The sequence below is a fragment of the Macaca nemestrina genome, chromosome 8 (assembly GCF_043159975.1).
Source record: "Macaca nemestrina isolate mMacNem1 chromosome 8, mMacNem.hap1, whole genome shotgun sequence".
Classification (NCBI taxonomy): domain Eukaryota; kingdom Metazoa; phylum Chordata; class Mammalia; order Primates; family Cercopithecidae; genus Macaca; species Macaca nemestrina.
Window position 1 is genome coordinate 97,334,084 of NC_092132.1, and position 14,369 is coordinate 97,348,452.

General features: G+C 43.6%; 1 long non-coding RNA gene across 1 annotated transcript in view; it reads right to left on the minus strand.

The window, feature by feature from the left end:
* The window catches only part of LOC105495688 (uncharacterized), a 58,510-nt gene that overhangs the window by 25,373 nt on the left and 18,768 nt on the right, over positions 1–14,369 (minus strand). The window contains exon 3 of the long non-coding RNA XR_011607053.1: positions 6,234–6,324. This is a non-coding gene — a long non-coding RNA (uncharacterized lncRNA). The remainder of the gene's footprint in view (positions 1–6,233; positions 6,325–14,369) is intronic.

Below are 14,369 nucleotides of genomic sequence, written 5' to 3' on the forward strand. Positions count from 1 at the left end.
GTGCTCAAGGAAAGAACAAATAGCCTGAGAACTTTATATACAGCCAAGCTGTCATTCAGGAGCTCAGGTAAAAGATTAAAAAGCCTCAGCTTCCTGTTTTCCGTAAGTTTGTCTTTAGAAACTACCAAAGAATGAATGTCAGCCAACCAAACATAACAGGAAAAACTATTGCAAAAAAGAAGCTGGTTGTGGTGGCTCACACTTGTAATTCTAGCACTTTGGGAGGCTGAGGGCAGGAGGATCACTTGAGCCCAGGAGTTCGAGACCAGCCTGGGCAACATAGTGAGATCCCATATCTACAAAAAAAAATACAAAAATTAGCCAGGTGTGGTGGCACACACCTGTAGTCCCAGCTACTTGGGAGGCTGAGGTGGGAGGATCAATTGAGCCCAGGAGGTTGAAGCTGCAGTGAGCCATGATCAAGCCACTGCACTTCAGCCTGGGCAACATAGCAAGACCCTGTCTCAATAAAAAGCAGGGGTGGGCTGAGTGTGGTGGCTCACGCCTGTAATGCCAACACTTTGGGAGGCTGAGGCAGGCAGATCATGAGGTCAAGAGATCAAAACCATCCTGGCCAATATGGTGAAACTCCACCTCTACTAAAAATACAAAAATTAGCCAGGCATGGTGGCACGCACCTGTAGTCCCAGCTACTCAGGAGGCTGAGGCAGGAGAATCGCTTGAACCCAGGAGGCAGAGGTTGCAGTGAGCCAAGTTTGCACCACTGCACTCCAGCCTGGCCACAGATCAAGACTCAGTCTCAAAAAATAATAATAATAATAAGCGGGGGTGGCAAGAATAGGACTAACATTAAAACAAATATTATTACAGAATAATACAAATATTATAAATACTGGCAACTAAATATAATAATCAAAAATTGGAAAGGGAAGGGAGAGAAGTTGGCAGCTGACAGCTTTCACATGAGATCCCCCTGCCTGAGGTTAAGTCCTTTCCGGGGGCAGTCCACATGCAATGCTAGTCCGTGCATGGGTCCGAGGGCCCAGTGCCCTCCCTGGATCCGCAGCACTCTAAAGGGCCTCCCGAGCTTCAGAGCACCTCAGGGACTGGCTGCAGCTTCTACTGTGACCACCTCACATCTCAACCCTCTTCTAGGGTGCAGAGGCCCTGCCACTTGGGCCACACAACTCAGGAAGCCTATGATATTAGAGGTATCTGCGGTGAGGAAAGACAGCGGGTGGAGCAGTGTCTTAAGGCAGGTCCCCAGGCCTTAAGCAATGCCCTGTTGGCAGGAGCAGACAATTACACATTTTGAGAATGGCTCTTGGTGCACTACTGGCCCTGGGAGACAGAGTGTGCGTGATCATAGCCAACCAGGTGGCCCAGCAGCCAGGGCTGCCACGATGGCAGGCTCTGTCAGACCTACCAAGCCACAGGTCCAGTGAGCCCATCACCTCACCTTGCAGGGAGCAAGCCACTAGGAAGGGAAGGGGTGCCCGGGGTCGGGCACAATCCGGACCTGAAGGGGCAGCGAGCCCACAAGCCGGTGCTCTGAACATCACACCACCCCCATCATCACCTCAGTGTCCTCCTCCGGTGCACACCTGTGGCCACACTGGGAAGCAGGAAGTCTCTGGAGCAGCTCTTCATGGAAGAGCAAGGCCACACAGCTCCAGTGCTGGTCCCTGGCGTGTCATGCACCACAGCCCCACCGAGGACAGCCCTGCGAGGCGGCAGCCCCTGGCCCACACCCACCGTCCCTGCGGCCTGAGGTTGGAACACACAGGGACTTGTGGAAGAGGCAGCAGGCTCGGCTGGCAGGGAGCGGCCTGAAGGAAAACAACGGGAAGCCAGAGACATGGAGGACGAAGGAAGGGGCCACGGCGGCCCTGTGGGAGTGGCACAGAGCGTGGGCACCATGCCCACCACAGAAGAGACACCCAACACCCAGGCAAGCAGAGCAGTTCAGCAGCCAATACCAGCGGGTCTGTCATCAGCCACCTTGGAGCCAGCATGGCAGGCGCATGCAGAGAGTGTCAACAGTGGAAGGAAAGGTGGAGGCCGCAGGGCCACAGCCTGGGCTTCCACTCCCCAAGGTCACTCTTCCAACCACCGCTGTTCAGTGTCCCACCCACTTGTGACAGCGACCGACACAGGGCTCTGTACACCACCACTCCAGAGATGGTCAACCAGATCCCTGGGGCACAGAGGGTCCGCTGGAGCCCTTCCCCTGGGAAGGGTGGCTCCACCCCGCCTGGAACAGATATCCCCTTGGGATGGGTCAGCCCTTCCTGCCTCACACCCTGTTCCTAGCGGCAGCCAGGACCACGGCTGTCTCACGGACATAAAGGCCCAGCTCCCTAAATTCGGACGGTTCTGAAGGGCCGTCCCTCTGTCGTGACTGCATCACAGCTCACATTCTCCCTCTGCCCATTCCTGATCTTTTTACTCCCAGGAGTGTTGCTCCCGGGAGCAATTCTCAACAACCTCCCTGCATGAAAAGCTCCACCTCATAGCCTGCGTCCTGGAGACTGACTTGCCACAGGAGGCCAGGCTAGAGACAGAAAGATCAGACGAGGCCAGTGTGTGTGGGTACCTCACTGTTGGTCTGGACCAGACAGCTAGGCATAGTCTAGTGTTAGGTTCCCAAAGACAAAGCAGTTGATTCTGATCTCTCAGTTTCCATCAAGGGATCCAGGCAGCCGCTCACAGACCTGAAGGTGCATCCAGGGCCTGGATCTCTGGCTTAGAGAATCAGGATTCCAAGAGAAAATAAGAAGAATTCTGTTAAACTGGCAAATACACTTAACAACAACAAGGGCCCCATTTGCAGCCACAGGCTGTGATGTAACTTGTATTAAGTAAATAAAAATCATAAAATAAAATGCACCTGGCCGGGCGCGGTGGCTCAAGCCTGTAATCCCAGCACTTTGGGAGGCTGAGACGGGCAGATCATGAGGTCAGGAGATCGAGACCATCCTGGCTAACACAGTGAAACCCGTCTCTACTAAAAAAATACAAAAAACTAGCCAGGCGAGGTGGCGGGTGCCTGTAGTCCCAGCTACTCAGGAGGCTGAGGCAGGAGAATGGTGTAAACCCGGGAGGGAGAGCTTGCAGTGAGCTGAGATCCAGCCACTGAACTACAGCCTGGGGACAGAGCGAGACTCCGTCTCAAAAAATAAATAAATAAAAAATAAAATAAAATACACCCTGTGTGTATTTTAAAACAACTAGAACAGAGGCTGGGCATGGTGGCTCACGCCTATAATCCCAGCACTTTGGGAGGCTGAGGTGGTTAGATCACCTGAGGTCAGGAGTTTGAGACCAGCCTGGCTAACATGGTGAAACCCTGTCTCTACTAAAAATTCAAAACATTAGCTGGGTGTGATGGTGCATGCCTGTAGTCCCAGCCACTCGGGAGGTTGAGGTAAGAGAATCGCTTGAACCTGGGAGGTGGAGGTTCCAGCAAGCTGAGATCGCACCACTGCATTCCAGCCTGGCAGACAGAGCAAAACTCTGTCTCAAAAAAAATAAACACTGAACGGCTTGGCTTGAATATGTCAGCAAGGATGAGAACATTAGTCTTCTGACTTGGAAAATGGGTTGTGTCTGGAGGAGAGCGTATTATTAAACTGGATTAAACCACACTAAAATAATGTCTCTGCAGTCAGCTAGGTGATCCCTAACAACAACCTTCAGTGAGTCGATCCATAGTGACACAAAGCAAGGTGCTGTTTTTATGGTGCTATTCGCAAGGTACTATTCTTAATCCCCGCAAAACATGAAAATAGGCAGTCATACAAATCCTGAAATGACTTAAATATGGCTAATATGGCTCACTAAGAAAACTGCCAACTCTGATAAGTCAAGGAGAAATAGAGATTTAGTTACTGTATCCCCCTTTCCATTCCGCTTTCCCTTTCTTTCCTCTTTTTTTTTTTTTTTTTTTTTTTTTTTGAGATGGACTCCAGGCTGGAGTGCAATGGCATAATCTTGGCCCACTGCAGCCTCCATCTCATGGGTTCAAGCAATTCTTCTGCCTCAGCCTCCTGAGTAGCTGGGATTACAGGCACCTGCCATCACGTCCGGCTAATTTTTGTATTTTTGTAGAGACAGGGTTTCACCATGTTGGCCAGGCTGGTCTTGAACTCCTGACCTCAGGTGATCTGCCCACCTCAGCCTCCCAAAGTGCTGGGATTACAGGCATAAGCCACCATGCCCAGCCTCTTCCCTGTTTTCTCAGAGGTCTCTTTTCCTGCCACAAAAGCCAGAAATTACCAAATAAAAACAAGTCCTTGAAATCATATAAGGTACTTGCAGGGCCTGACACAAAAAGATGATTCTGATATCTGTCTTCCTAGAACTTTAATTTTTATACATGCCATAGTTATAAACGTCACGTTAATCCTAATATCTCTATTCAATTTATCAAATGAGTATAACAAGATATCTAAGCAATTCAATATTGCAAATTTTCTTATAATTTTATCACACTTCATTAAATGACCTTCAATATATTAAAACAAGATAAATCCTGTAGATATAAAGACATAGCCAAATCCCTGTTGAGACATAACCAAATAAGGTGGCAAAGGTGGTAAAATCATAATTTAGGGCCCTAGAGAAAATATGGGTTCTAATTCAATACTGGAAATACTAGAAATTCAATCAGAAAGCAGATAACAGCCCTCCTGGCGTTTGGTTTTCTCAACCAATATTCTGATATTAACCAACAGTTTTATGTCCCTGGGTAACTCTGGTACATTCTCTGTTTGCTTGTCTAAGATCAGTCTCTGTTTACAATGGGTATTCCTTTTTTTTAAAACTTCCAGGGGCCAGACACAGTGGCTCATGCCTGTAATCTCAGCACTTCGGGAGGCCGAGGCAGGCAGATCACCTGAGGTCAGGAGTTCTAGACCAGCCTGGCCAATATGGTGAAACCCTGTCTCTACTAAAAATACAAAAATTAGCCAGGTGTGGTGGTGCGTGCCTGTAATCCCAGCTACTCGGGAGACTGAGGCAGGAGAATCACTTGAAACCAGAAGGCGGAGGTTGCAGTGAGTTGAGACGGCGCCACTGCACTCCAGTCTGGGCGGCAGAGCAAGCTTCCATCTCAATCAATCAATCAATCAGTCAATTAATAAAAATAAAACTGCCAGGATCATTTGAGGAAACTCTATCCATAGTTTCTCTGAACATGGTTGCCACATATTGAAATGGCACATAGCATTCCATAAAAAGAAGTATGGGCATGCTCCTCTCACAGGTTTCTGAACCCTCATCCCTGCCTCCCACAGCCAGGCTGGCTCCACCTCGCCCTGTGTCTTCTGCCAACAGACTCAGAACTAGAAGGGAAGGGAGTCATACTCAAGGTAACCTACTTTTTTAAGAGCAACAGAGGAAGACAACGGGCTTCAGAACTATGTAGGTTTCACTTATGTGTTCACAGCACGATATAAAAAGTGAATCTTCAGGAGAATCAAAAAAGAAAAGCACCTTCATGCTCTAAGGACATGCATTTGGTTTCTGATGAGTCTCTCTAGAGACCTGTGTTTTTATGCACACACTCGTCTCACCCAAGCTGGACTCCCTCCATGTACACAGCGCTGAATGCTATGGTGGGCTCTGATTTCTATTGTGTCACATGAAAGGCAATTGCAATAAAACATATATGCACATTTTTACATTTATAAAGTGCCTGATACTAAACAAGTCAGGTATTTGCAAACTTTCAGCTTTTACTTAGCAAAACCAAAAGTAAAACAAACAAATGCCCTGTTTCTCTTAGGAACTGCCTACTGGCAAAACAGTTCTGGTCAAACACAGGAATTTTTGCTCCCAGAAGGCCAAGATAACACACGTGCCTATAAATAGCAAAGAAGCTGTTCTGGAAAGTAATACATGAAAACGGGCTATGTCAAGCTTCTTTCTCTCTGAGTCTTGCATCAGCCGCAGTGAATTTCCTCAAATGGCTGCCTTGCTGAGTCTGCTTATTTTCAAGTCAGTCTGAAAATAAGTCACCTCCAACTATTACATTCACTACCAGGTCAGAAGAAACAGATGGGCTTTTTGCAGGTAATCCTTTATCCAGAGCGCTGCCAAGTAACACCATTACTCACCCAGATTAGTACTGTTTTTCTCTGAATCGTAAAGGCTGTTAACCGTAACAATAGAATAGAAAGCACTATGTTATTCAGATGTTCTTTATTTAGCTTAAGTTTTAGATGTCTCCACTGCTTCCCAATTCAGCTGGATGGGAAGTGACAACTTACTTGATGAGCTGGCACTTCAGAATTCAGTCAGCTCCAGTTTTAGCAATATTCCACTCCTTTCTTTGCATACTGCCAACCAGGAAAGTTAGTCCTGGAAAAACCAAGGAGGCAGAGTAAGATGGTAGAACAGATGGCTCCACCAATCTTCCTTCCCCTGCAATGACACCAGTTTAACAACCATCTACACACACACACACACACACACACACACACACACACGCACACAACCTTCGTGAGAACCAAAAATCAGGTGGACACTCACAGTAGCTGGTTGTAACTTCTTATCACTAAAACAGGCACTGAGGAGTTAAGAAAAACAGTCCTGAATCGCCAATGCCACCCCTCCCCAACCCCTGGCAGTGGCTGCATGGTGCCCAGAACATCTCTGTGCACTGGGGAGAGGGAAAGCACAGCAATTGTGAGGCCTCGAACCCAATGCTGCCCTGTTATGTCAGAAAAGAAAGCCAGACCAAACTCAGCTGATCCTCACCCAGGAAGGGAGCATTTAAATCAGCCCTGGCCAAAGGGGAAACGCCCATCCCAGCGATCTGAACCTGAGTTCCTACAAGCCTTGCCACCATAAGCTGAAGTGCTCTAGCACCCTACATCAACTAGAAAGGCACTCTAGGTCACAAGGACTGCAACTTCTAGGACAGTCCTAGTGCTCAACTGTGCCCAGAGCCAGAGGACTGGGGGGCAGAAGACATACTGAGACATCAGCCAGGGCAGCTAAGGGAGTGCTGGCATCACTCCTCCCTTAAACCCAGGCTACACGGCTCGTGGCTCCAAACAAGACCCCTTTCGTTTGCTTGAGGAGAGAAGACAGATGAGTAGGGTGGACTTTGTCTTGTATCTTAGATGTCAGCTCAGCCATAGCAGGATAGGGCACTGGGCAGAGTCTTGAGGCCCCCTTTCCAGGCTCTAGTGCCTAGATGATATTTCTAGACACACCCTGGGCCAAAAGGAAACCTGCTGCCTTGAAGGGAAGGACCCAGTCCTGGCAAATTCATCACCTGCTAACTGAAGAGCCCTTGAGCCCTGAATAACCAGCACCGACACCCAGGTACTGCATCAGGGCCTTGGCTGAGGCTCTGAGACTCAGCACATTCCCAGCTGTGGTGGTTATGGGGCAAGATTCCTTCCACTTGAGTAAAGGAGAGGAAAAAGTAAAGGGGATTTTGTCTTGCACCTTAGGTACCAGCTAGGCCACGGGGGAGTAGAGCACCAAGTGAGCTGTTGGGGTCCCTGATTCCAGGAATTTTCTCTTGGACAGCATTTCTGGACCTGCCTTGGGCCAGAGGGGCGCCTACTGCCCTGACGGGTGAGTCCTTGGCCAGACAGCTTTCACCACAAGCTGAATGAAGAGCACTTGGGACTCAAGGGAACATTGGCAATAGTCTGACAGTACTCCCCATGGGCCAGTGGAGGTGGTGGTCATGGGGTGAGGCTCTGCTACCTTGGAAAGGGGAAGGAAGAGTGGGAAGGATTGCATCCTATAGGTTCAGTGCCAGTTCAGCCACAGTACAATAGAACACAAAGTAGACTTCTAAGGTTTTTTAATCTAGTTCCTGGCTCCCAGACAGCACCTTTAGACCAGTCCAGGGCCTGGGAGAACTTGCCACCTTGAAAGGAAGGTCACAGGCCTGGCTGGCTTTGCTACCAGCTAATTGTAGAGTCCCAGGGCCTTGAGAAAACATAAGCAGTAGTCAGGGAGTGGCTACAGCAGGCCTTGAGCAAGACCCAGTTCTGTGCTGGCTTCAGGTCTGACCCACCACGGTCCTAGTGGTGGTGGCCACAGGGGTACTTGTGTCACTCATCCCCAGGTCCATGTAGCTCAGAACCAGGACAGAATTTTCATCTGGGAGAAAGTAAGGGGAAAGAACAACAGTCTCTGCCTGGTAATCCAAGGAATTCTTCCAGATCTTGTCCAAGACCATCAAGGCCATACCTCTACAAGTCTACAAGAACCACAGGGGCTTGGGATGACCCCTAATGCAGATACATCTTAGATAAAAACACTTAAGTCCTTTTGAATATCTGGAAAGTATTCCCAAGATGGACAGATTCAAACAAGCGCAGACTGAGAAAACTACAATAAATACCTAACTCTTGAATGCCCAGACACAAACAAACATCTACAAGTATCAAGACCATCCAGGAAAACATAACCTCCCCAAATGAACTGAATAAGTCACCAGGGATGAATCCTGGAGAAACAGAGATATGTGACCTTTCAGACAGAGAATTCAAAATAGCTGTCTTCAGAAAACTCTAAGAAATTCAAGATAACACAGAGAAGGAATTCAGAATTCTATCAGATAAACTTAAAGAGACTGAAATAATTTAAAAGAATCAAGCATACTAAAGAATGTATCAGAGTCTTTTAAAAGCAGAACTTATCAAGCAGAAGAATTAGTGAGCTTGAAGACAGGCTATTTGAAAATGCACAGAGAAGGTTGGGCATGGGGGCTCATGCCTATAATCCCAGCACTTTGGGAGGCTGAGGCAGGTGGATCAACTGAGGTCAGGAGTTCAAGACCAGCCTGGCCATCAGGATGAAACCCATCTCTACTAAAAATACAAAAATTAGCTGGGTGTAGTGATGGGTGCCTGTAATCCCAACTACTCAGGAGCCTGAGGCAGGAGAATTGCTTGAACTCAGGAAACGAAGGTTGCAGTGAGCTGAGATCACACCACTACACTCCAGCCTGGGCAACACAGCAAGACTTCATCTCAAAAAAATAAAAAGAAAATACACAGAGGAGACAAAATAAAAAAAGATTTTTTTTTAATGAAGCACACCTAAAGGATTTAGAAAATAGCCTCAAAAGGTCAAATCTAAGACTTACTGGCCTTAAATAGGAGGTAGAGAAAAAAATAGGGGTAGAATTTATTCAAAGGAATAAAAACAGAACTTCCCAAACCTAGAGAAAGATATAAATATCCAAGTAAAAGAAAGTTAAAGAACACAAAGCGTAACTGAAAGAAGACAACCTCAAGACATTTAATAAACAAACTCCCAAAGGTCAAGGATAAAGAAAGGATCCTAAAAGCAGGAAAAAAAAAAAAAAAAAAAAAAAACAAAAAAAAAAAACCATGCAATGGAGCTCCATTACGTCTGACAGCAGACTTTTCAGTGGAACCCTTACAGGCCAGGAGAGAGTGGCATAACATATTTAAAGTGCTGAAGGAAAAAAACTTTTACCCTAGAATGGTATATCTGGTGAAAATATCCTTCAAACATGAAGGAATAATAAAGATTTTTCCCAGACAGACAAAAGCTGAGAGATTAAAGCTGAGAGATTTCACCAATGCCAGGCCTGTCCTACAGGAAATGCTAAAGGGAGGACTTTGATCAGAAAAAATAAAGGACATTATGAGCAATAAGAAATCATCTGAAGGTTCAAAACTCGCTGGTAATAAGTACTCAGAAAAACACAGAATATTATAATACTGTAACTGTGGTGTTTAAAGTACTCTGAAGTAGAATGACTAAATAATGAACAAGAAGAAAAATAATAATAATAATAACTACAACTTTTGAGACATGGACAGTACAATAAAATATAAATAGAAACAACAAAAAGTTTAAAAGTGAGGAGATAAAGTTAAGGCATAGAGTCTTTATTAGTTTTCTTTTTGCTTGTTTCTTTATGCAAACAGTGTTATCAGTTTAAAATAATAAGTTATAAGATAGTATTTGTAAGCTTCATAGTAACCTCAAATAAAAAAAAATACAGTGAATACACAAAAAATAAAAAGCAAGAAACTAAATCGTATCACCTGAGAAAATCATCTCCACTAAAAGGAAGACAGAAAAGAAAGGAAAAGAAGAACACAAAACAACCAGAAAGTAAATAACAAAATGGCAGGAGTAACTTCTTACATATCAGTAATAACATTGAAAGCAAAGGGAATAAACTCTCCAATCAAAAGATATAGAGTGAATGAATGGATAAAAAAGTAAAAAAATTTTTTTTAAAACACACAATGATCTGTTGCCTACAAGAAACACACTTTACCTATAAAGACACACATAGACTGAAGGGATGGAAAAAGATAAAATTCCACGCCAATGGAAACCAAAAAACAACAGTAGTAGCTGTATTTATATCAGAAAAAAATAGATTTAAAGACAACTATAAGAAGAGACAGAGAAGGTCACTAAATGATAAAGAGATCAATTCAACAAGAGGCTGTAACAATTTTAAATATATATGCACCCAACACTGGAGCACCCAGATACATAAAGCAAATATTAGAGCTAAAGAGAGTCATGGGTCACAATACAATAACTAGAGACTTTAACACCCCACTTGTAGCACTGGACAGATCTTTCAGACAGAAAATCAACAAAGAAACATTGAACTTAATCTGCACTATAAACCAAATGGACCTAATAGATTAATAGATATTTACAGAACATTTCATCCAATGGCTGCAGAATACACATTCCTTTTTTTTTTTTTTTTTAAGATGGAATCTAACTCGATCACCCAGGCTGGACTGCAGGGACACAATGACACGATCTTGGCTCACTGTAACCTTTGCCTCCCAGGTTCAAGCAGTTCTCGTTACTCAGCCTCCCAAGTAGCTGGAATTACAGGAGTGCACCACAATGCCCAGACAAATTTTGTATTTTTAGTAGAGACTAGGTTTCACCATGTTGCCCAAGCTGGTCTCAAACTCCTAAGCTCAGGTGATCTGCTGGCCTTGGCTTCCCAAAGTGCTGGGACTACAGGCATGAGCCACCACACCTGGGCCAGAATACACATTGTTTTCTTCAGCACATACATCATTCTCAAAAATAGACCAGATGTTAGGTCACAAAACAAGTCTAAAAGCATTCAAAAAAAAATGTAATAATATCAAGCATCTTCTCTGACCACAATGGAATAAAATTAGAAAAATGACAAGAAGAATTTTGGAAACTATACAAATACATGGCAATTAAACAATATGCTCCTGAATGACCAGTAAGTCAATGAAGAAATTAAGAAGGAAATTGAAAAATTTCTGGCAACAAATGATAACCAAAACACAGCATACCAAAATCTTAGTACTGTAAAAGCAGGACTAACAGGAAAGTGGATAGCTATAAGTGCCTCTATCAAAAAAGAAGAAAAACTTCAAAGAAACAATCAAAGGATACATCTTAAAGAATTAGAAAAGCAAGAGCAAACTGAACCCAAAATTAGTAGAAAAAAAGAAATAATAAATATCAAAGAATAAATAAATGAAATTGAAATGAAGAAAGCAATACAAAAGATCAATGAAACAAAAAGTTGGCTTTTGTGGGAAGTTAAACAAAATTGGCAAACCATTAGCCAGACTAAGAAAAAAGAGAGAAGATCCAAACAAATAAAATCACAGATGAATGATGATACATTAACAGCTGAAATGATACATTAACAGCTGATACCACAGAAATTCAAAGGATCATTAGTAGCTACTATGAGCAACTATATCCCAATAAATTGGAAAATCTAGAAGAAATGGACAAATTCCTAGACACTTACAACCTACCAAGACTGAACCATGAAGAAAACCACAATCTGAACAGACCAGTAACAAATAACAAGATCAAGGCCATAAAAAAAGTCTCCCACTAAAGAAAAGTCTGGCACTTTGGGAGGCTGAGGCAGGCAGATCACCTGATGTCAGGAGTTCAAGACCAGCCTGGTCAACATGGTGAAACCCCATCTCTATTAAAAATACAAAAACTAGGCCAGGCGCAGTGGCTCAAGCCTGTAATCCCAGCACTTTGGGAGGCTGAGAGGGGCGGATCACGAGGTCAGGAGATCGAGACCATCCTGGCGAACACGGTGAAACCCCGTCTCTACTAAAAAATACAAAAAACTAGCCAGGCAAGGTGGCAGGCGCCTGTAGTCCCAGCTACTCTGGAGGCTGAGGCAGGAGAATGGTGTAAACCCGGGAGGCGGAGCTTGCAGTGAGCCAAGATCCTGCTACTGCACTCCAGCCTGGGTGACAGAGCGAGACTCCGTCTCAAAAAAAAAAAAAAAAAAAAACACAAAAACTAGCTGGGAGTGGTGGCGCACACCTGTGGTCCCAGCTACTTGGGAGGCTAAAGCAGCAGAATTGCTTGAACCCAGGGAGGTAGAGGTTGCAGTGAGCTGAGATTGCGCCACTGCACTCCAGCCTGGCACTGGATGACAGAGCGAGACTCATCTCAAAAAAAAAAAAAAAAGAAAAAGAAAAGAAAAGAAAAGAAAAAGAAAAGCCCAGAACCCAATGGCTTCACTGCTGAATTCTACCAAACATTTAAAGAACTAATACCAACCCTACTCAAACTATTCCAAAAAATAGAGGAGGAGGGAATCCTTCCAAACTCATTCTATAAGGCCAGTATTACCCTGATAACAAAACCAGATAAAGGCACATTAAAAAAGAAAGAAAGGAAGAAAGAAAACTACAGGTCAATATATCTGATGAATACTGTTGCAAAAATCCTCAACAAAATACAAGCAAACTGAATTCAACAATACATTAGAAAGATCATTCACCATGACCAATGGGATTTATCTCTGGGATGCAAGAATGGTTCAACATACACGAACCAGTCAATATGATACATCATATCAACAGAATGAAAAACGAAAACCATATGATTTAAAAAAAAGAAAACCAGCTGGGCGCGGTGGCTCACACCTGTAATCCCAGCACTTTGGGAGGCCAAGGCAGGTGGATCACAACGTCAGGAGATCAAGACCATCCTGGCTAACACGGTGAAAACCCATCTCTACCAAAAATACAAAAAATTAGCTGGGCATGGTGGTGGGCGCCTATAGTCCCAGCTACTCGGGAGGCTGAGGTGAGAGAATGGCATGAACCCAGGAGGCGGAGCTTGCAGTGAACCAAGATTGTGCCACTGCACTCCAGCCTGGGCAACAGAGCGAGACTCTGTCTCAAAAAAAAAAAAAAAAAAAGAGAAAACCATATGATCATTTCAATTGATGATGAGAAAGCATTTGATAAAATTCAACATCCCTTCACGATTAAAAACTCAAAAATGGGATATAAAAGGAACATATCTCAACATATTAAAAGCCATATAAAACAGACCCACAGCTAGTATCATATTGCATGGGGAAAAACTAAAAGCCTTTCCTCTAAGATCTGGAACATGACAAGGATATCGCTTTTACCATTGTTATTCAAGAGAGTACTGGAAGTCCTAGCTAGAACAATCAGAAAAGAGAAAGAAATAAAGGGCATCCAAATCAGAAAAGAAAAAGTCAAATTATCTTTGTTTGCAGATGATATGATCTTATATTTGGAAAAACCTGAAGACTCCACAAAAAAACTATTAGAACTGATAAATTCAGTAAATTTGCAGGATACAAAATCAGTAGCATTTCTACATGCCAACAGTGAACAATCTAAAAAAGAAATTTAAAAAGTAATCAACACAAAATAGTCACAAATAAAATTAAATACCTAGGAATTAACCAAAGTAATAAAAGATTACTATAATGAAAATTATAAAATGCTGATGAAAGAAATTGAAGAGGATGCCAAAAAATGAAAAAATATTCCATGTTCATGAATTGGAAGGATCAATATTGTTAAAATATCCATACTACCCAAAGCAATCCACAGATTAAATGCAATCCCTATCAAAATACCAATGACATTCTTCACAGAAATAGAAAAAAAAGAACCCTATAGTTTATATGGAACCACAAAAGACTCAGAACAGCCAAGGCTATCCTAAGCAAAAAGAACAAAACTGGAGGAATCACATTACCTGACTTCAAATCATACTACAGAGCTATAATAACCAAAACAACATGGTACTGGCATACAAACATTCACATAGGCCAATGGAACTGAATATAAAACTCAGAAACAAATTCACACATGTACAGTGAACTCATTTTTAACAAAGGAGCCAAGAACATACACTGAGGAAAAGACAGCTTCTTCAATAAATGGTGCTGGGAAAACAAGATATCCATATGCAGAAGAATGAAAGTAGACCTCTATCTCTCACCATATTAAAAAAAAAAAAATCAAATGGATTCAAGACTTAAATCTAAAACCTCAAACTATGAAACTACTATAGGAAGACAGCAGAGAAACTCTTCAGGACATTGGTCTGGGCAAAAATTTCTC